We start from the raw sequence: 23,301 nt of genomic DNA, 5'->3' as shown, positions 1-23,301 counted from the left end.
AATATTTGAAATCACATATATTGTTGATTTCAGTGGCTCTTGTGTTTTAAATAAAATGCCACAAGTATTTTCAAAAAGAAATCCACCCCTGAAATATTGTTTCCACTATTTATCAAAAATGATGGACTTTTATGAAGACCATTTTGGGTTCATTGATTTATCACAAGTTTGAATTGGATTAAATATGGAGTTGCTAGGGTTTTTGTCTTTGATTTCTATTTTCACTTTTAAATGCAATATTAAACATGAGCACAATCTTGCTAATTATCAGAGTGTAGCTAGGGATGTGACAATACATCAATTACCTTGTTCCTTGATTACCTTATGAGGGAATGTGTGACTCCTTGAACTAATGCATATGGTTGAGGTTCATTGCATATAGTTCTTGCCAAAATGAATGCGAGTGAATTTCATTGGCGGAGTCACCCCTCAAGAACTCTCTAGTTGTTCCTATTGGGGATCCACATCAACTTGATGGGAATCCTTGGAGTTGAGGTAGCACTAAAGGAGGTAGTGCTAGTAGTGTCCTTGGGAATCCACTTGACCTTGACTTGGGGTTCTTCTTCAAATAAGTTAATGTCCTCTTGAAGCTTTCCCTTGCCCTTGTGATCTTGTGGTACAAGGCCATATTGTGAGCTTGTTCCTTTGGGAGGAGTAGGATCATACTTCTCGTCTTGAGAAACAAACTTAGGGATGTGATATGGACCTTCTTCCCAATCATCTCTGTTGACATTGAAGTAGCCAACACCTTGTTTATTTCGAGGTCCTCCTTGCTTGCGCACAATTTCCTCAAATTTCTTACTTTCGACAAGACTTTTGAAAACACCTCTCTATATAATACCTTCCAATAAAACATTTTCTTGCTCAAGCGTAACTTGTCTAAGAGAATCATTACTGGAAACAAGAGAGCTACTAGCAACAACATCATTAGATTTAGCTTTAGCATTGTTGTTACCATATGAAGAAACTTTATTGCCTTTGTTACTAGTGTTCCTAGGTTTAACTTGTGGAACAAAAGTAGACAAGAGTAATTGTTTGGATAGATAAGAAGAACTCTTCTTTCAAAGATCATCATTGATTGCTTTTAGGAACTCATGCTCTTGCTCCAAATTGAGCTTCTCGAACTGTAGCTTCTCACTAGTTGTTGCAACCTCTCTATGATCTTATAGAGTAGTTTCATGAGCTAACTTAAGAGTGTTTAATTCTTTAATTAGTCGTTCAATATCTTTCTTATCGTCATCACTCGCTTTTCTTGACTAGCATGATAATTAGCAATTTAATTTTCAATTGAATCACTAGTTTTATCAAAGAGCAAGTCATCTTCTCCTAACAAGTCATCCTCATCACAATTAAAATCAAGATACTCGGGGTGTGAGACCTTGGGGACTTTAGCCATGAAGCAGTTTCCGAACCCCTCATTTGGTGAATCAAATAAGTCAGAGGAGTTGGAGGAAACGAGTGCAATGCCGGCAAGACCTTCATCTCGACTATAGTCGGAGTTGGAGTGATAACTTCTCTTGGATTGGTTGTTAGACTCAGATCCACAAACCCATTCGCCAACATGAGCTTGATGTCTTCTTATAGAGATACTCTTGGTGTATTTGTCATTCTTCTCTGATTCCTTGCCTCTCCGTGAGTGTCTTCGTTCATAATGCTCTTCTCTACTCCTTCTCTCTCCACGAGGTTACTCATCCCTTGAGCTTCATCTTCGAGGTGACTCTTCTTCCCGTTTGTAGGGAGCCAAGCGCTCATTGGAGTAGAGTCTGGGCTTCCCGCTGTTGTAGCAGTTTCGGCCAGGACTGGACAAGCTCTTCTCATCATGTCTTGAGATTGAGCTTCTATCTTTTCCTCTACTATTGTAGAACTTGTTGAATTTTCTGACCATGAGGCTTATCTCTTCATCAGTGACAGGATTGTCATTTGAAGTAGCGGGAGCATCACATGAAGCTTTGTGATAACCACTTGACTTTTTGTGCATCTCATCTTTGTCCTTGAGTGACATCTCATATGCAACAATCCTACCAATGACTTCAGTTGGCTTGAGATCTTTGTAGTTAGGCATCATTTGGATCAATGTGCACATGGTGTAAGACTTCCGATCAAGAGCTCTAAGTATCTTCTTGGTGATGAATTTGTCGGTCATCTCTTCATTTCCTAAGACGGCAATCTCATTGGTGATGAGAGCTAGCCTAGATTACATTTCAGTGACACCTTCACCATCCTTCATCTTTAACTTGTCAAGTTGACTTTGGAGCACATCCAACTTAGATTCTATGACCGAATGAGTACCTTCGTGCATATCGATCGAAGTGTCCCAAATTTCCTTTTAATTCTCAAGGCGGCTGATTTTGGTGAAAGCTTCAGGGCATAGACAGTTGAAGATGATGTCGCACCCTTGTGCATTGAGTTGCAACATCTTCAGTTCATCGGCTCTCGCATCACGATCCTGTTCACGCCCTTCTTCGAGGAAATCACCTTACACACCAACACGAATAACACCCCATACGTTAGGATATAAAACCAAGAATATGCATTTTCATCTTATGTTTCCAACTAGCAAAATTAGTGCCATCGAAGTATGGACCTCTATGGTAATAATTTCCCTCACTAGACACCATACTCTCCTAGGTTCCCAAAGCAATTCAATGGATACGAAAGCTCTAATACCACTTGTAGGATCGAAAGTATGTCTAGAGGGGGTGATGAGACTACTTGACAAGATAAAAACTTAGCCTTTTCCCAATGTTAGTTGTTGGCTAGTTTCAGCAATTATGGCAACTCAAGTACACCCTACACATGCAATTCTAAGAGTATAGTAGCGGACTGTAAAACATGCATGTGTAAAGTAAAGGAGGAAGGTAGGGAGATCAAACGCGTGAGATTGACATTGCGATTTTTGGCATGGTTCCGATAGGTGGCGCTATCATACGTCCATGTTAATGGAGAGTTCAACCCATGTAGGGTAACGTCTGGGAGAGTCCATGGAGGGCTCCACCAACAAGGGGTCCACGAAGAAGCAACCTTGTCTATTCCACAATGGCTTCCATCCACACAGGACTAGCCTCGCTCACGGTAGGTCTTCACGAACTAGGCGATCTCCTTGCCCTTGAAAACATCTTGGTTCAACTCCACAACATGAAGTAGGAGGCTCCCAAGCGACACCTAACCAATCTAGGAGACACCACCCTCCAAATGGTAATAGATGTTGTAGAACGTTGAACTCCTTTTTCTTGTGCTTCTAAAGATAGTCTCCTCCAAACAAAATCACTCTCTCATATAATTGGCATGGGTAGGAGAGATTGATTTGGTGCAAAGCAACTTGGGGAGGCTAGATATCAAGTTTCAAATGGTTGGATTGCAATATCTTGGTCTCAACACACGAGTATGTGGCTTTCTCTCAGAAAAATGGATCTAGCAATAAAGTGTTTGTTGTGAGTGCTTCCTCTACAAATGAGAGTTAGGTGGAGGGGAATATATAGGTTGTCCCCAAAATCCAACCGTTACATCTAAAGTGGCCAACTCGGTCACACCGAAGTCATGAACTCGGTGGTACTAATTTGCACTAAAAGCAGGAACTTTTGAATCTCGGTAGAACCGATATACAAGACTCGGTAACACCGAAAAGGTGGCTAACGATTAGATGACACAACTCGGTGACACCGATACTCAAACTCCGAAATTCCGATTTTGTGTATCGAGGCAACAGAAAGTTGGTTACCCAAACTCGGTAGCACCGATATGGTTTTGGTTGCACCAATTTGATGGGTTCGGCTAGGGTTCTGTCTTAGATGAAACTCGCTAGTGTCGAATCGTAAAACTTGGTGGCACCAAATTTGATTGTATGGTTTTGATCAGAATGGTCATGCAGGAAAAATGGCTGAGTATATTTGGTGGCTATCTCTGAGCACTTGAGAAACCAGTTCATCTTAATACGTCACCCCCTTTTAATAGTATTGGCCTTCCTATGGACTCAAAAGTGATTTCTCACAAATAAAAAATGAAGAGTTTTCTAGCTTGATGCTTGGACAAATCTTACTCTTTATTGCATCAAGGGGCCTCTCCACATAAGCCTTTAGCCAATGCATCTTTTGAACTTTTCTGAAATATACTTTGATAAACATATTAGTGCAATGATGCATATGTTGTGATCAATTATCAAAACCACCCTAGGGAGCAATTCTGCTTTCAGGGCTCCATCTTCCTTGATCTAGTCTGGCTTCCTCTTGGCTTGTCAAAGTGGATCACAGGTGTGGTGAAGTTCCTTGCGGAGCTTCACGGTCTCATTAATCAAGGTGTGAGCCAGACTATCGGTGGAGAGGATGAAGGAGGTCTAAAACTTAGTGGTGTTCCATCCTCCTTGGATGGGACCAACGCCCAACTCTTGTCATTATCATCCTTCTCGAAAGGAAGGTGCCAAGTAGGCAGCTCGTCAGCCATCTCTGGGATGATTTCTCGGAGGTGGACGAGTGTGTTCCGTGCCGCTATATCAACTTCTAATGCCAGTGTCTCCGTCTGTGGTCGTTCAAAGAACCAACTCATCGGGGAGTTGTTTGCCTTCACGACTACATTGACATGGTACTCCTTCATGGTGGCATCAACCCAATGCTCTTGCTATAGGAAAACGGGTGATCGGCAAAACTGTCACTTCTCTAGGCTATCCTCAAGGACTAGGGGAAATATGGATGCTAGGAGGTCTTCGGGTACAACGACCATCTACGAGGATTAAGGGCAGGGGCATGACTAATAGTTTGAAAGTAGAGTGGAAGAGGTAAGAAGTGCAGAAACTCATAAGTATAGATACAAGGTATAGTTTTTGAAAGGGGTTTATCCTATCTAACGTGCATGCTAACTAAGGCTTCATACAGTGAGTACGGATCTCATACCAGCTGTGTGGGGACCCTAACTCATAAGTCGTGATCACCAAATGCACGTGTAAAGTGATCCCAGAGATCAATGCTAACTGAACATACATAAGATGGAGAATGAGAGTCTTACATCCATTCATACTGTTTGATACAAATAAGGACCATGGAGGTCAAGCCTAACATAGATAGGGCCATGAAGGCTAACACACCAAACTCAACTAGGAGCGGAAACCTGTATGAAAGTGTGAACCCAAGCCATTTGCTTTAACCCTACATGCATTATCACTCGGAAGCGTCCTAGTTTGCATGTTTGTCTCCAACGAACTCCTCGTCAAACTCCCGCTCTTCCATGCCTGGCCAATTAAATAACCATTGGCAATCTACTGAGTACATAGAATGTACTCACAAGCAACCCATGTTGTGGAACAAGGTAATAACAATGCATGATATAACACTAAGTAGGTAAGTTTGCAGAAAGCTAATTTTCAAGTGCAATGTCAAGATCAATATCTTATGAAGGTATGCATCATGAAGTGACTGATATCCATATGAACAATTTACATATATCAATATAAACTTGGATAGAACATCCCATGTTGCGTCATCACGCCAAGTCATCAGACATAGCTCATGTGTCACCTTTGTCACGTTATCATCCTTCTCACACACACGCACACCTAGCTTTTGAAAACATCGAACATAGTTTAAGCAGCACCACCTAACTATCCTTGACCGTGGACACAATTATTCGAATAGTTTTAGAGTCTATAGAGGTTGCGCGTTGTACCCACGAGACTCGGGGAACTTCTATGTCATACACGACTCGCGGTATATTACATACCTGAGCTAAGCAACCGACCAATGCCTTTATCCTGGCAATACTAAACAAAGAGTCCACTCATTGGCCTACATCCTCGTGATGTACATCATACGATCCTAGCTCAAGATCATACCACCCCTAAGCGGACACAATGGTGTGACCGGTGTCTGTGAAAACAGTCCATGGTCACCCTGCCTGGCACGATCCTGAATCAAGAGGGTAACTTTAGCCCTCCCGCCACTAGTAATGCGGGCTCTCTGCTAGCATCGAACAAGTTAATCACCAAAGCCCCGTCCCATAAAGGAGTATCGTGGTCGCACATGTAAGGTTGGGATGTTTGACAAAACTTAAATCTAATCCATTTTCCGAGACACACACTCAAAACTTGCTTCGGTACACCACTTCTTTCTGAAGTGGTCACCTAGCTTAGCATCATCTCCCTCGGGCATTAGTGGCACCCGATGGTGTTTTCGAAAAGTTTTTCAAATCATTTCCTTTGTCGTCACCATGCACATTCCCATCCGAATTCCATAGCAACTACTCAGCAACCTATCTACTTCCCACCCGCAAAACTCTAAGACAAGTAGAATCATGTCATGCAAGTAAAAACTAGGAATTAACATTGGCAACCGATAAAGGTGGTCACCATAGTCACCATGATTCAATGCAACAAAGTAAGTGCTATATGCCACGCAAAAAGGGTTTCAATTCATGGTCAAGGGGCTCCTTGTGTGACTCTACAAAGTCTCTGGGTTCTTCAAAGTCTTCTGGTCCAAGCCCTTCATCAACAACGCAATCTATCATCGCAATTATAACGGGAATAATAATACCATGAAAAAAACTGAGAAAATAAGGTCTTCCTAAAAATGTCACACTATTTTTGTAAATTAGTAGGGTAAACTAAGCGTTGTAAAAACTATTGGATTTCAGATTTGAAGTGTAAAAGGTAGCACAAAGCATTTTAGTAGATGGTTAAAGTATTCAAATCTAAATTTAAATTAAACGGTGTATAAAACTTTGTGTAAAAGTTACACAAGTGCCAACATTAAATAGGTGGAGTTCTTATAAATTTTTAGGAGTTGGAATCACTACATTTGGACCAATATGTGATTCTAGGGAATTTCTGCAAGTTTCTGATAAATATAAAATAAAAGGGGTTGTGTTTATCGTGGGTCGCATCAGAGGGGAACTTCAGCCGGTCCAGAAGAAACGACCCAGGGGCGAAGGGGTTTGAACACGACCGGTGGCCCCCATATGCGAGAGAGAGGGCGCAGGCGAGAGGGGAGGAAGACAAGCGAGACCTGCTTGTCATCTCCTTCCTCGCAACATAGAGGAGGTAGCACTCACCAACAGCGAAGGAGGGCATGGCGGGGCGTGGGATCTGCGGGGATGGGTTCGATGCTCTATCGCTGATCGGGTGGTGGTGGAGGTGGTCGCGGACACGCCCTGGTTCACCGGCTACGAGGAGGCCGTTGCGGAGGGACCCGTGAAGACGTTGTCGGTGTCATCCTCGACTGCAAAGGAAGAGAATGAGAGAGGGAAAAGATTCAGAAGTGAGATGGGGTTCCAAAGAGAGGAAGGAGGGTCTGAGGGGGCCTATACCTCGAGCTCGGGTAACTCCGGGGCGGATTTGGTGGCACGGGAGGTCGATTGGGGAGGAGAGAGGGCTCGAGGAAGCCTGTTTATAGGTGGACAGTGGTCCACCATATGCGGGTGCGACAGTGAGGTTGTGGACGAGGCTATAAGCTATGAGAGGAGGCGCGGGTGTGTCTGGGGTGTTGGTGGGGGTTGTCCATGATGCGGGAAAGAGAGAGGGAGGAGCAGAGTTAGGCAAACAAGTCGTATGTGCAAGCTCATGCATTGGCCGTCTCGAGAAGCATCGGGATGTGCGGGCTAGAGCCGTTGTAGGGAGAGAGTAGAGGGGACATGAGTGTGGCCTGTCCCAGATGTCGAGGGGCCTCGACTAGCATGAGGGGGAGACCCAAGGTGGTTGGGCGTGCGAGATCAACACTCTCGAGCGGCGCAGAGTGCTCGAGAGCGTGAGTTTGGCGTGTCCTCTAATGCCCAACGTATGCACAAGGACTAAACAAAGGGGAAAAGGGCATGGGATACTATGGAACTTTCCAGTAGTGAGGGAGAGAAGAGAGAGAGGTGGGAAAGGGGCTGGCAAAGGCAGAAATGGGGGGGGGGGGGGTTCAACATACCAATAATGGAGTTGTGGACTTGGGAAATTTACTCAGAGCTGCTAGGAGTCATGGAGATGTGTGATCAAAAAATTAGACTAAGGGGAAGGGTTTTGGGGGATTGATCCTTGGAACCCACCAAAAGGCGTTTCATGCAGTTTTGGGCAAGATACTCTTGCCCATTTACTGTGAGATTTGATAGTATCAAATGATAGGAATAATTGAGCTTGATCACCAACTTTGGGCTCATTTGTAGGAAGTAGGCAATGCAAACATAGGAAACCATAGAAATAAACAGAATCAAGTTTTTGTAGATCTAGCTGGGCAAATCAATACCCACAAATGCACAACTTGGTGTAGCATCCTTATTTGGGGTCTAGAGCACTGGTGCAAAGTTTGAGAGCCATTGAACAAACTCGACAATGTAGAGTTGTTCGAATTTGGTGGTGGACATAAGGGGTTTTGGAATATTTGGGAACCAAATCAACTTGGGTTGAGATGAAGCTTGGCAAGAAAATCACATATTGCATGTGTGACTTGCTAGATTTTCCTAGAATTTATTGACAATATTTCCTATGGAAATATTTCAAAAGCTTGAAATAGACAGAAAGGTTTTGAGGGGTTTTGTCCAATATTTTGACCATGACCATGTGTTGAAACTCTTATATATGGAATATATATTTCCACTGAGTTTCCCTAAATTTTCTGAGTTATTTTTGAAGCAAGAAAATAATGTTTCTTCACAAAAGAACATTTCTATCCTCACAAAAAGTATTTAATTAAAATAGGAAAATATCTTTTACAATAATAATTATGTGGTTTGGGAAGTCTTTTTGATAATAGGATCCAAATGAAGTCTTTGGGCGAAAACATTCATCTTGAATAGAGGACCTATAGTGCAAATCTCAACTTAGGGGGTTTTGAAGGCTTAAAATGAATAAATTCCTTTTGGTCAAAATAACATTTTGTAAAAATAGTTTTAGGTCCTATACACATTGTATGATTATTAGGAAATGATTTGGTGATGGAAGATGAGTATTGAGAGAGAGGGAATAATCTTTGTGAGTAAAAACCAAAATACGAAAACAAGCACATAACAACCAATTCAATCATCACATTTACAAAAAAGTTTAAAATGGTTCCAAATTTCTAAGACATAGTGTGGCAAAGTGGTACAAACACAGGGTTCGACAATCACCCGGGAGGAAGAACAGCGGGTGCTGGCAGAGATACACGAAGGGATTTGTGGCTCCCACATAGGATACACGAGCCCTTGTCAGGAAGGCGTTCCGCCAGGGCTTCTACTTGCCCATAGACGTTCAAGATGCCTTGGTGGTGGTGACAATGTGTGAAGCATGCCAATGCCACGCCAAGCAGATACACCAACCAACATAAGCCCTTCAAACCGTACCACTCTCCTAGCCATTCTCGGTGTGGGGCTCGACATCGTCAGCCCCTCCCCCGTGCTACCGGGGGCTTCCGGTTCCTGTTCGTTGCCATCAAGAAGTTCATGAAGTGGACCAAGGTGTTGCCAGTCATAAAGGTGATGGCGCTGGTGGTAGTGAAGTTCCTCAGGGGGATCGTTTGCCGTTTGGGGGTACCAAACAAGATCATCACCAACAATGGTACGTAGTTCACCAGTAGCACTTTCATGCAATAATTACAAGATATTGGCACCAAGGCCTGCTTTGCCTCCATTGCTCATCCGAGGAGCAACGGGCAAGTAGAGATGGAAAATGGTTTAATGTCGTAGGGCATCAAGACAATGACTCTCGACAAGCTGCACAAGCACGGAAGACGCTGGATTGATGAACTCCCGGTGGTTCTTTGGTCGAAGAGAATAATGCTAAATCGAGCCATCGGTGAGACACCCTTCCCCCTAGTCTATGGGGTAAAGGCAGTTCTCCCCATGGAACTCACGTACGGGAGACCGAGACTACAGGCCTTTGACGAGGAATAGAAAGAGCGGTTACGACATGACGATGCCACACTCCTCAAGAAGATTGTCTCCAAACCGCACTACATGCTGCTAGGTATTAGCAAGCCTTGCGCCACTACCATAGCCGCAAAGTACGCACCAGGATTGTTGAGGAAGGTGACCTTATCCTCCGAAAAATCCAGTCCGTGAAGGGATCAAACAAGTTGACACCGAACTGGGAAGGCCCTTATCGGGTGGTATGAGTCATCAGGTATGGCGCAGTTCGCCTGAACACCAAGGATGGCACTCTAGTGCAGAACTCATGGAATATCGAGCATCTTCGCAAGTTCTACCCATGAGGTGCGGTAGTCGCCCCCCCAGGCAACCACTTTTGTGCAAGTCTCATAGCAATGCATGTAATCCTTTGTACAAAGCAAGGTGATGACCCTATGCACAGTTAATAAGACTAGGAATGCTGCAACTATTTTCTACCTAATTGCGTACTTACATTATGCCCATCATGTGGATTGTTGCGGTAGATTATAAACGATGCAGATACGTTGCTGAACCGCTAAGAGCCCCTAATTAATGCATCCTATTTTCTCTTTTTTCTCAAAAGAAAGAAGGGTTCTCCCGGAAGACCACTCCCTGTGCACTAGTCATTCCGAGGGAAGAAGAACGGGCAGGCGGATGCATTCAAGGCGACCACATTGCGGAAAGCGAGTCCGTAGAGGAAGGAAAAGATAAGTAAAATCCCTCCCTACTACTTAAATTATCGCCTATATGAGAATACATGCACGTGGATTTATCGCTCATCAGAATCATTGCGCGCAGGGGGGACTGGAAGCATGCCGAGTACATCGGGTGATCGCGGCAAGGATGATGGGCCAGCCTTGCCGGGCGTAATGCCGCCAAGGGGGTGCTGAGGATCTATCCATATAAGTGTCCGATGACAAGAAGGCACTCACCCGCAGGCATTCCCGTTACTTGTCAAAGTCAGGAGGGCGCCCGGGCGCAGCTTTTGCGTTCGGAAGGAAATTAACATGCATAGGCGCAAAAGAAAGAGGCAAGCCAGGTTATTGGTGTGATAGTAGTACCAAACATTTTTCTTTGATTTTGTTTCAGGATTACGTTGGGTGTTAAGTAGGAGTACGACTTCCTCTAACACCACCGCCGGCGCCTAGGAGAAGATCTACCACTACGATATGGCGATCGATCCAGAAACGGCCCCAACGGCGGGGCCTCATTTTTCAGATCACTCCATGGCGCCGACCACACTAGTTGGAGTTGTTGCCCTCCCGCTTGATGATGAAGACGCTTTTATTATCGCCAATGTCGCTGGAGGTGTCGAAGTCGTTGTCGCTTCAACTCTCGGCGCAGCACTCCACGCGGACACTAGTCACTTAAAAGAACTTCATGGAGAGGTCGGCGTCGCCGTCGAACCGGAAGTGGAGGAAATGCCCGGGGTCAATCCCTCGAGAGCGGGCGAATGACTTCCTCCCCCATGTCAAGAACACGATGCTTCCGGGGGTGAGGTTTACCGTCGTCGACACGGGTCCATTGGAGAAACCGTCCGCCCGGAGCCACAAGCCGCAGGGTTGACTGTCTTCCATGGCCCTCGCAAAAGGGTCGTGGAGTCACAGCCAACTCCGGTGCCCCCGAGGGGTCACCATGAAAATTCATCCACCTCTTCCCTCGCATGGTTCCCGCATGGGGCTGCAGGGAAGAACGCCACCGCGACTGTTGCGGGTTGATGGTACCGCCCTTGCAAAGCCCGTGGATGTTGCTGATACGTCTCCAACGTATTGGTAATTTTTGATTGTTCCATGCTATTATGTCATCACTTTAGAACACTTTTTACACAGTTGTTTACCTATTTACATTATTTTTGACCACTAACCAATTGACGCAGTGCCCACTGCTAGTTGCTCCTTTGTGCATGTTTTTCCACTTTTTAGGTTCCAGTACCAAACGAAGCCCAATAGACCTTAAAGTTCTTGTGAATTTTTTCTAGACCAAAAGAACACAATGGAGCATTAGAAGAAGGCTAGGAGGCACACGAGGCTCTCACAATCCATCAAGTCGCGGCCTGGGGGTCGCGCCCTGGTAGCTTGTGACCTCCTCGTGCTCCCCCGACCCCGTTCTCTGGCCTATAAATTTCTATTATCCTAAAATCATCAGAGGAGGTCCCAAAATAATTTTTACGCTGCCGCAAGTCTCTGTTCCGACGGGAGGCCATATTGAGCTCTGTTATCCTAAAACCTCCAACACCTTGCTGCCATTTATTTACTTTTATTTTATTTTTCATTTAACAATTATCTAAAATTATCTGCACACCATACCTCATTCGCTTGCAAATAACGAGACCAAGGGGATTGAGAACCCTCTTTCCCGCGTTTGGGGCAAGCTATTTGTTCTTTTGTGCGCAGCCGCTGACGACGGTTGTGGTTTGATATTCCTATTGGTTTGGTAAACCTTGGTTTCATAACTCAGCGAAATACTTACCCACTTTTTGCTGTGATTACCCGTTCCTCTTCACGGAAAACCCAGTGCAGATCACGAGTACCAGGAAGGATTTCTGGTGCTGTTGCCGGGGAATATCATCACCAACTATGAAGTAACTCCACACAAAATTTCATCCACTTGTTCCAATTTTTATTTGCTGGTATATTTAGTTTGTCTCATAAAACAATATAGATGCAAAAATATTTATGTTTGCTTCCTTAGCTTGCCACTAGATTGCATCTTCTCTCTCTAGTTTGCTTGGTACACTTGTTACTTTGCTCTCATAGTTACCATGTCTCAAGATACTACAAATTTGTGTGACTTTTCAAATACTAATAATAATTATTTTATTAGTACTCCTATATCCCCCTCCACTAGTGCGGATCCCACTTCGCACCTCAATACTTCTGTGGAACTTTGTGATATGAAAAACAAAAAGGACCTGGACAATGATATTGTGAAATTAAAATTATTTCCTTTTTCACTTAGAGATAAACCAAAAACTTGGTTGTCATATTTGCCATGTAAAAGTATAAGAACATGGGATATGTGTAAAGATGCTTTCATTGCCAAATATTTTTCTCTTACTAAGATCATCTCCCTAAGGAATCAAATAATGAATTTTAAACAAAAATAACATGAACATGTTGCTTAAGCATGGGAGGGAATTAAGTTAATGATAATAAATTTTCCAAGTCATTGTCTAAACTTATGGTTGATTATCAAAATTTCTATGCGAGATTGAACTTTTCATCCAGTAATATTCTAGATTCTGCCGATGGTGGTAGCTTCGCGGAGTTGACCATAGGAGAGGCCACCAAACTTCTCGACAACATCATGGTCAACTATTCTCAATGGCATACTGAACGAGCTCCAATAGGTAAGAAGGTAATTCTTTTGAAGAAATCGCTACTTTGAGTGAAAAAGTGGATGTCCTTATGAACTTGGTTGCCAATAAAAAATTCTCATGTTGATTTCAGTGATATTACTTTGTCTACCTTGATTGAACAAAATAATGATTCTATTTATGTTGACTTTGTCTCTCGAAATAAGTTTAACAACAATGCCGATAGAGGTAATTTCAGTCCTAGGGCGTATCCCAATAATTCTTCCAACAAGTATGGAAATTCTTATGGTAATTCCTGTGTAAATTCTTCTACAAATTCTAATTGGATACCCTCTGATCTTGAGAACACAATTAAGGAATTCATTAATTCCCAAAAAAATTTCAATACTATTATAGAGGAAAATTGCATATTGTTGATACTTTGGCTAAAAATGTGGATAGAATTGCTCTTGATGTGGAAACTCTTAAAATTAAAACTTTGCCTCCTAAGCATGATTTTAATGAGATTACTAAAACTATCCAAGTTTCAATCAATGAGAGTAAGGAGAGGACCGCTAAATTGAAAGCTAAGAGAGAATTCCTAGAAAAGGCTCTTCCTATCAGTTTCTACCATGATCGTGATGAAGACCTTAAAATGATTGGTAATTATCCTATTGAATCTTTGTTTACTTCTCTCAATACTAACGATAATGAGACTGGATATGAATCAACTTTAGTTAAGGAGTGTCCCGTTTGCTTGGAGGATGATGATCCTATTGATAAAATTGAAAAAAGTGGGTTTGGAGAGGTCAAAACATTAACTAGTGATGTGCTCATTATATTAGATTGAAAGGACTTTAATTATGATAATTACTCTTTAATAGAAAGCATACCTTGCTGCAATCCAGTATCAGCTCACCCAATGCTTATGAACAAAATAAAGCTTTTACTCAACATATAGTAGAAGCTATGGTAAGAGCTTATGATGAGAAACTTGAGCTTGAAGTTTCTATTCGTGTAAAATGGCATGACGAGTGGGAGCCTACTATCAAAATTAATATAAATAAATATAAGGCAATGCTTTGTGTGACCTTGGTGATAGTGTTTCAACTATACCGAAAGCTTTATGTGATGTGCTTGGTCTTACTAATATTGAAGAACATTCCCTTAACTTGCATCTTACGGATTCTACCATGAAGAAGCCCTTAGGTAGAATTAATGATATTCTTATCATTGAAAATAAAAATTATGTGCATGTATATTTTATTGTTCTGGATATTGATTGCAATCCTACTTGTCCTATTATATTTGGAAGACCCTTCCTAAAAACTATATGCGCAATCATTGATATGAAAGAGGGAAACATAAGATTCCAATTACCATTAAAGAAAGGGATGGCATAATTCCCTAGAAATAGAGTAAAACCACCTTATGAATAGTCATGAGGGCCACTTACGGACTAAATGTAAAAGATGACAACACTTGAAATTCCGCATTATGCCTAGCTAGGGGCATAAAACAATAGCGCTTGTTTGGAGGCTACCCAATAGTTATCTTAAAATTTTCCTTTACTTTCTGTTAGTGTGTGATAACATGATTAATGCTGCTGTAATGATTTTGTTATTATGTTTTAATTAGTGTGTGTGCCAAGTAAAGCCTTTGGGATTATTTGCTTAATGAGTAGAATTGATACGGTTCAGAAAACGGAAACTTTGACGCCAAGTGAATAATTAATTTGAGTTTATTGTAACATATTTTTAAGATCAATGTTTTAATAAGTACTGATATACAAATTAACCAGGTATTCCTCATTTTTATGATTTTTTGGAGTTACATAAGTAGAGCAATTAAATATATTACTACAGACTATTCTGTCTTAAACAGATTCTATTTTTGCATGCATAGTTTTCTTGTTTTGATTATACTATGGATTATATCGGGGGGTATAAGTCATGGAAAATTTAGAATACAACACCTTATAATAAAATAAATAATAATCAATTTATAGTAGTACCTAAAGTTTTTGATTATATTGCCTATACTAACGAATCTCACGAAGTTTTGTTGAGTTTTGTGTGATTAAAGTTTTCAAGTTTTCGGTATTATTTCGATGGACAAAGGAATGAGAAGTAGCAAGAGCCTAAGATTGGGGATGCCCAAGGCACCCCTAGGTAATATTTTAGGAAGACTCAAGCATACAAGCTTGACGATGCCCCAGGAAGGCATCCCCTCTTTCATCTCAATCCATTAGTATGTTACTTGGAGCTATATTTATTATTCATCACATGTTATGAGTTTTTCTTGGAGCGTAGTTTGCTTTTACTTTTAATTTCAGTCTGAAACAATAATTGTTTGCAAGACACACCTATTTGATAGGGATACACCATCATCATCATTTGTTAGAATACTCTATGTGCTTCACTTATATCTTTTGAGCTTAGCAGTTGCTCTAGTACTTCACTTGTACTTTTGTGAGCATGGTGGCATGTATATTTTATAGAAATAGTATGATCTCGCTCTTCACTTATATTTGTTTGAGAGCTGGTCAAATAGTAATGGTAATTTGCATGGGTCATTAGACTAGATCAAAAATAATGGGTGTTCAATACGTGATAATTAAAATCATCATGTAGCACATATAGAGAAATTGTGGTTAATGAATATTAATGTTGTGATATGAAAAACATGTGAGTGCATAAACATTAATCTAGAGAGGTGTTGATATTAAGAGATGTTAAAACTTCTTGAATATCTGAATTAAAAAGCCATGGTGATGATGTGGGAGCATTTCTATTCCTCCTTCAAAACCTAGGGTTGTTTCAAGTCGGAGTCGCGCGATGGTTAACTCCTACCAACCCTCTCTCTCGTGGCATTCGAGTAGTACTTTGATTTGTGATAAGACTAATAGAACTTTGCAAAAAGTATATGAGTTCTTTATTGCTAATTTGACACCATGGACATACGTAATCTCACCTCCTCATATTTGCTAGCCTCTCTACTACCGCGCATAGCCCATTTTCACCTCAAGGATTGGTGCGACTCTCGCCGCGCATCCAAACCCCGCAACATGATACACTCTGTTGCACATACGCCTTATTATATCCTCCTCAAAACAGCCACCATACCTACCTATTATGGCATTTCCATAGCCATTCCGAGATATATTGCCATGCAAATTCCATCGTCACTTCACATGACTATTGCATTCATCATCATATTGCTTTGCATGATCATATAGAGCTGGCATAGTATTTGTGGCAAAGGAACCATTCGTAATAGAATTTGTGGCAAAGCCACCAAAATTCATATGTTGAATACATGTCACGCTAGATCATTGCAAATCTTGGTACACTACAAGAGGCATTCATATTTGAGTCATGTTGCTTCAGTCATCATATCAAGTTATCCATGAGTTGTAAGTAAGTAAAAGTGTGATGATTATCATTGTTAGAGCATTGTCTGAGTGAGGAAATAAATATGTGGGAGGGTAAATGAACCCACCATACATAAAAAAGTAAGGTAAAAAGAGAGAAGGAACTATGCTACTATCCTTGACCACATGTGTGCCTCAAACTGGCACTATGTACATCATATAGGGAGTCTCATGCTATATAATTCATATGCTAGTGGGAATCAAAAAAATGATAAACTTGGATTGTATACTCCGATGACGAGCATCCTCAATTGCTCGAGGTCTTCATGAGAAAGCAAGTTGGATGCACAACCCACTTAGCTTTAGTGAAGTTTTCATACACTTATACCTCTAGTGCATCATTTGCATGGGAATCCCTACTCCTTGTATCAATATCTATCAATGGGTATCTCCATAACCCATTGGTACGCCTTGTTGATACAAGACTATCGTCTTTACTTTTCAACCCCTTTGAATCCTACGACCTTACTCTATTACACCTACATGCTATGTCCAATGGTTTATGCTCATGTATTGTCCAAAAGTTGATGCATATTGAAAAAGTGCGATCCAATTGTGTGACTTGGGCACCGTAGTGCTTAATATTTGTAGTTTTGTGATGAAGATGGAGCCATGCCTTGCCAATATAATGAAGAAGGAAAGGGTAGAAACAGTCTTTGAGGATCATAGACTTCGAAAGAATAATTATTTTGCTGCTTATACTTATAAAAATTGTTGTTTTCATTGATGGGGATATTAACCCCGGGTATACCAAAAGTCGAGATTAGCTTTCTCCAAGACATTTGGGGCTGCCTGTCCCCCCCCCTCCTAAGCGGGCTGGCGATAGCCGGCCCTCCTGGCTGGCGCGTGCCCGGCCGGTGGCGATAGTCGGCCCGCTTGTCCAACGCATGCGAGGCCGACTGGCGGGAATTGTCCTTGCCGGCTGGACGGTTGTCAGCTGGACGGCCGGCTCCCGTCCCATCCGGTCATACTCCCGTACGAAGAAAACACAAGACAAATGATACAGATGCTCTCGTGGAAGAAGTATGCATTGACATGCTCGGCGTGGCCACGAGCGCAATAATGAAGGGGTGAGCGAGGCTACAGGGCCCGAGTCACCGTCGAGACGGCCCTATTGCCACATTCCCCCTACCTACTCCCCGACGAGTTGACGTATTACCCGCTGATGCACATGACCGGCGGGCCCCATGCAAGACAAGACCTGGCAGCCAATGGGCCCATGTAGCCACGCAGTGAGGCTAGTAGCCGGCCTCTACCTCCTGTCATACCCTTACCACTATACACATCAAGCTGCATTATAAAGCCTCACCTGAGCCCTCACAGAGGGGCAAAGAAAAAGATGGCTCACACGCACACTGAAACATAGAGATACATAAGACACACTAGAGAAACACTACTGAAGCAGCGAGGTCGTCGGCTAGAGCTCCACCTCCGTCCTCACAAACATCTCAAGGAGCACCCTTTCTATTGTGATTCCCATATAGTCACACGGGCAGGACTAGGAGTTTTACCTCATCGGAGAGCCTTGAACCTTTGTAGATTGGCGTCATGTGTGTTGCACCTACACCCGTCCCCTGACGCCGCTGGAGCCTATTGTCCCCAAACCACGAACTAAGTCACCCCCTCTCATCTGTCTCGGAAATACCACGACAGTTTGCGCCCACCATGGGGTCGGCCGCAACACGAGCCGAAGTAACATTCTGGGCGGGACCCTTCAACCCTTTTGGCAAGCGTGTGGCGCATGGCTTGGTCGTGCGCTATGGCGCGCTCGACTACGTCAATCACAAGCCCTCCGTCTCAAGGATGCGGAATTCCCCATTAATGGATCCCTCGTCTCTTTCGGCTTGCACCGCATATACGTTGGGGTCGTCGAAGACAAGTACCCTACGGAGGTACTCAGCTATGATGAGCTGCCTCCATCCGGGGACATCGACCTCTCCTGCAACATCGATGACCTATGCGACCGGTGGAGGTGCTCACTGCCACCTCGCTAGGCGGCGCGTCCGGATACTGGACCCCGCTTCACGCGGCGGTGGACACGCTCCACGCCCCCATCCCTGCGGTGGCCAACCCCGCGGTCGCCACCCAAGAGCTTGGCAGTCACCGCCAACAGCTGCTCTGCGAGGCAGAGGCATTGGAGGCTACCCAGTGCAAGTTCGAGGACACTCGGCGTGAGTTCAACGCGGCCCATGGCCTCACGCCGGATGTCCCCAGGTCCTACCGGCTGGGACACGTACGACACCGCGGAGGCGCCGTCGTCTAGGAGATGGCCGGCGACCGCCCCGTCTACGATATCCCCGTCAAGAACATGTGAGCTGTGCAGGCCACCATCAGTGAGGTGGATGGGCTTGAGGGGTCAGTCCGCGACACGCAGCAAGAGCGTATATGCGTCCTCATAGAGGCCGCCAACGCATAGTAGGCCCAGCCGGCACAGTCGTCCCGTGACCCGGCTGGCTCCCGTTCAAGGACCTACGACGATGTTGCTCAGCCCATAACCGGCCGGCGGGAGACGAATCAAGCATCTTCACGTGCTAAGCCCACCACCATCACGGTAGCCGATAGGCGGGAAGCCATGGCCAAAGGGACCACAACCCATCGGTTGTCGAAAGTTGCATGCGGGTGCCGGCTGGCCAGGGCGACCACGAGTCGGCACGCAGCGGCCGGCGCGAGGCGCACGATCGGTAGGCGGCACCACCGCCAATTCGCGCGCCGGCGTCCGAACGAATCGGCATGCGCCAGCTTGATGTCCAGGACTCTCGTTTACCCTTGAAGCACCTCCCCAAATCCCATGGATCCGAGGAGGAGGGCATTGTCGGCTCCCCATGCTTCGGGTTGCGCATCCTCAAGGAGCCTTCCCCCAAGGGCTTCACCTTGGCGCGCGACACCCCTAAGTAAAATGGCTCAACCAAGCCCGAGGATTGGTTGACCGACTACACCACCGCTGTCACCATCACCGGCGACAACAAGCATGTAGCAGTACTCTATGCACCCCTCATACTGCTCGGCTTGGCCCGAACCTAACTTAACAGCGTGCCGGCCAGCAGCTTAAATGGATGGTTGGACTTCCAAGAGGCGTTTGTGCGCAACTTCACCAACACGTACACACGCCCTGGCCGGCCCCGGTAGCTCGTTCTGTGCACACACGACCCGACTGAGCCCCTCGGCGACTACATGATGCGGTGGACCAAACTCCGCAACTTTTGCGTGGGTGTCCATGAAGTACACCTCATGCGGTGGACCAAGCTCATGCGTCGGGAACCCTCAACCCTTGTGCAACTAATGGTTCTTGTCGATCAGTATGCCATGGAAAAGTCTTCCATGAAGCTCCCGATGCTCGTTGACGCAGCCGGCAAGCCGACCAGGGCCAAGCCGGCTGCCGCCCAGGCAGCCAAACGATTCTAGCCGGATCAAGGCAAGCGTAAGGCCGACCAGCCCGACGCCCTCCAGGGCACCCGACAGGTCGTGGCCATCAAGGACGGACACATGCCCGATGGACAAGGCTCCAGTCGGCGCCAGCACACCAACGAAGCCAAGCAACCTTGACAGGCCATGTACACCTTCGAGGCCATGCTTGATGGACCCTGCAAATTCCACACCGGGGCCAAGCCAGTGCAGCTGGTTCACCAAGATCGCGCATGGCGAGGCTCTGCCACCTGGGCCACCGCACCCGCCGCCTCCCGCTCCGGGAGCCGGCGGTGCCTGCAATGACTACCCCCAGTAGGACGCGACCTACGTGATCTTCACTAGTGAGTGTAGGATCGAAAGTATGTCTACAGGGGGGTGATTAGACTACTTGACAAGATAATTTTTTTGCCTTTTCCCAATTTTACTTAAGTGGCAACTACGACAGTTATGACAAGTCAAATACACCCTACACATGCAGTTCTAATAGTATAGCTGCTAAAAGTAAACATGCAAGTGTAAATAGAGGAGTAAGGAAGGAAGATCAAACGCATAAGGTTGACACGCCGATTTTTGGCATGCTTCTGATAGGTGGCGCTATCGTACGTCCATGTTAGTGAAGACTTCAACCCACAGATGGCAACGGCTACGAGAGTCCACGGAAGGCTCCACCCACGGAGGATCCACAAAGAAGTGGCCTTGTCTATCCCACCACGGCTTCCGTCCACGGAGGACTGGCCTTATTCACGGTAGATCTTCACGAAGTAGGCGATCTCCTTGCCCTTACAAACATCCTGGTTCAACTACACAACACGAAGTAGGAGGCTCCCAGTCGACACCTAACCAATCTAGGAGGCACCACCCTCCAAAAGGTAATGGATGGGGTAGATCAGTGAACTCCTTGCTCTTGTGCTTCTAAAGATAGTCTCCTCAACCCAAATCTCTCTCACACATAATATGCATGGGTAGGAGAGGTTGATTTTGTGGAAAGCAGTTTCGGGAGGCTAGAGATCAAGATTCAAATGATTAGATTGGGATATCCTGGTCTCAACACATGAGTAGGTGGTTCTCTCCCAGAAAATGGATTTGGAAATGAAGTGTGTGTTCTGAGTACTTCTCCCACGAATAAGAGGAGGGTGAAGGGGTATATATAGGCAGCAGCCAAAATCCAACCATTACACACAAAAGAGCAAGCTCGGTGACACCGAAGTGGACAACTCGGTGGTACCGAATTTCGGTGTCACCGATTAGCACTAAAGTGGTGAACTTTTGAATCTCGATGAGACCGATATATAGAACTCGGTGGCACCGAAAAGATGACTAATGGTCAGATGGCCAAACTCGGTGGCACCGATACTCAAACTCGGAAATTCTGATTTTGTGTATCTTGGCAGCATAATGTTGGTCACACTGAACTCGATAGCACCGATGTTGTTTCGGTTGCACCGATTTGGTGGGAATGGCTAGGGTTCTATCTTAGGTTCAAACTCGGTGGGTTCGATGTGGCAATGTTGGTGACACCGAATTTGTGAATGTGGAACTTGACAGAGTGGATATGTGGGGAAAATGACTGAGTGTTTTGGTGGCAAACTTTGAGCATTTGAGAAATAAGTTCATTTTACTACCTCACCCCCTTTTAATAGTATTGTCTTTTCTATGGAATCAAAAGTAATTTCTCACAAATATAAAATGAAGAGTCTTCTAGCTTGAAACTTGAGCCAATATTATTCCTTTCTTGCATCGAGGGGCATCTCCACATAAACCTTAATCCATAACATCTTTTGAACTTTTCTAAAATATACTTCGAAAACTCATTCGTTAGGGCTGAATTTGTTTTCCTGTTTTAATTAGTGTTTGAGCCAACTAAGACATTTGGGATGGTCTACGGTGTTTGCAAGTTGATTTTGCTGAAAAACAGAAACTTTTTCTCTCAGTCCAGGATTTTATACATCCACTGGAATGTGCTATTGATGTGCATTTTTTACACAAGATTGGATTACAAATTTTGCAGATTGTCCTAATTTTTGTGAATTTTTGGAGTTAAAGAAGTGCTCAAAATAAACAGATTGCTACAGACTGTTCTGTTCTTGACAGCTTGTGTTTTCTTTGTGTTGTTTGCTTATTTTGATGAATCTCTGGGTTCTATTGGGGGGTATGTACCACAGAGAAGTTGGAATACAGTAAATATTACATCAATATAAATAAAAAATAAGTTCACAATAGTACCTAAAGTGGTGATTTTAATTTACTTATACTAACGGATCTCATGAGTTTTCTGTTAAGTTTTGTGTTGTGAAGTTTACAACTTTTTGGTAAAGATTTGATGGAGTATGGAATAAAGAGTGGAAATAGCCTAAGGTTGGGGATGCCCAAGGCACCCCAAGTCATATCCAAGGATACCAACAAGCCTAAGCTTGGGTATGCCCCGGATGGCATACCCTCTTTCGTCATCAATCCATCGGTAAATTTACTTGAGGCTATATTTTTATTCACCACATGATATGTGTTTTGCTTGCAGCATCTTGTATGATAAGAGTCTTTACTTTTTAGTTTCGCATAATCATCCTTTCTGCACACATCTTTTTAGAGAGAGAGCCATATTGAATTGTGAATTTATCAAAATACTCTTTATCCTTCACTTATATCTTTTGAGCTAGGCAATGTTGCTCTAGTACTTCACTTATATCTTTTAGAGCACAACAGTGTTTTATTTTATAGAAATTATTAAACTCGCGTACGTCACTTATGTTATTTTGGGAGTTCTTTAAAAAACATGGTAATTGGTTTAGGTTATGAATTTATTCCTAATATAATAGGCATCCAAGAGGGATATAATAAAAACTTTCATATTAAGTGCATTGAATATGATGAGAAGTTTGATTCCTTGCATATAGTTTTGAGATATGAAGATGGTAACATGAGAGTCATGCTAGTAAGTAATTGTGAATTAGAAAATATACTTGTGTTAAAGCTTGTGATTCCCGTAGCATGCACATACGGTGAACCGTTATGTGATGAAGTCGTAGAATGACTTGTTTAATGATTGTCAACCTTTGTGTGGAGGTCGGGATCGCGCGGTGGTTAACTCCTACCAACCCTTCCCCTAGGAGCATGCGTCTAGTACTTTGGTTCGATAACTAATAGGCTTTTGCAATAAGTATGTGAGTTCTCTATGACTAATGTTGAGTTCATGGTTTATACACACTCTCACCCTTCCACCTTTGCTAGCCCCTCCAGTACCACACAACTTTTGCCGGTACATTAAACCCAGCTTCCTCAAAACAGCAACCATATATTTTCCTCAAAACAACCACCATACCTACCTATTATGGCATTTTCATAGCCATTT

Source organism: Hordeum vulgare, chromosome 2H, assembly GCF_904849725.1.
Source record: "Hordeum vulgare subsp. vulgare chromosome 2H, MorexV3_pseudomolecules_assembly, whole genome shotgun sequence".
NCBI lineage: Eukaryota > Viridiplantae > Streptophyta > Magnoliopsida > Poales > Poaceae > Hordeum > Hordeum vulgare.
This window is presented reverse-complemented; position numbering follows the sequence as displayed.